Genomic DNA, 952 nt, shown 5'->3' with positions numbered 1-952 from the left:
TAATGAATCTTTGCAAATCGCCTTTCCTAATAATGTGCTAATTAGCAAGTTTCACGATGAATGCGGCTAAAGTAAACAGTCTCTCTGAGAGCAGCTCGGAAGAGAGGGGCGGAGTCAGCAGAGCTCATTAACATTTAAAGGGACATGCACCAAAAATGGCTTGATCTGTAAAGAGCAGTTTTTGACAGGGTAAAAAAGGTGTTTTTTACACTACCATTGAGAAATTTTAACCAAACTATGTTACTGACTTTTCATTAAGACTCTAAAGAATCATATCAACTTGTGGAAAATGGGCATCCTATGACCCCTTTAAGAACATGCATTCCTGCTCATGTCGAATGCATTTCATTCCTTTTGCCTAGTTTTGTTAAAGGGGTCATATGATGCGATTTCAAGTTTTCCTTTCTCTTTGGAGTGTTACAAGCTGATTGTGCATAGATAAGATCCCTGAAGTTGCAAAGACTAAAGTCTCAAAACCAAAGAGATATTCTTTATCAAAGTTAAGACTCTGCCACGCCCCCCTAAAACACCTCGTTCTAACACGCCTCCACATATCTACCTCACTATGTGGAAATATTTGCATAATGCTGCCCAAATGTGCACGCAAAGAAAGAAGGCGTGGTTTCAGTAACCGCAGTTAGTGTTGAAGCAGCATGTCAGGGAGACGCTGTGTGTTTCAGTGCGAAAGCAAAAGCACTTTATTTGGCCTTCCGAAAGTAGATGCATTTAGGAATCTTTAAGATGACTTACAACAGAACAGCAATGCATTTTATGGACGACCGTTTCGTGAACCTAGGAGAGGAGGTCATTCTGACTTTGCTATGACAATCTGGCGCTTCTGAATCAGCTACTGTTTTGTTATTAGTTTAAGTATTTGCTATTGACTGTTCAAATGCGGAGTTTTGCGCATCGTGTGTGTGTGTGTGTGTGTGTGTGTGCATGCGTGCGCACG

The 952-nt window shown here is 41.0% G+C and overlaps 1 protein-coding gene across 1 annotated transcript in view; it reads left to right on the top strand.

Annotated features, from left to right (window-relative positions):
- LOC107574329 (solute carrier family 12 member 2) overlaps positions 1-952 on the top strand; it is a 21150-nt gene that overhangs the window by 13474 nt on the left and 6724 nt on the right. The gene's annotated exons all lie outside the window — the stretch shown is intronic.

The sequence above is a fragment of the Sinocyclocheilus grahami genome, unplaced genomic scaffold (assembly GCF_001515645.1).
Source record: "Sinocyclocheilus grahami isolate Dianchi unplaced genomic scaffold, SAMN03320097.WGS_v1.1 scaffold2186.1, whole genome shotgun sequence".
Classification (NCBI taxonomy): domain Eukaryota; kingdom Metazoa; phylum Chordata; class Actinopteri; order Cypriniformes; family Cyprinidae; genus Sinocyclocheilus; species Sinocyclocheilus grahami.
The sequence above is the reverse complement of the archived record's forward strand: the minus strand, read 5'-3'. Positions and strand labels throughout refer to the sequence as shown.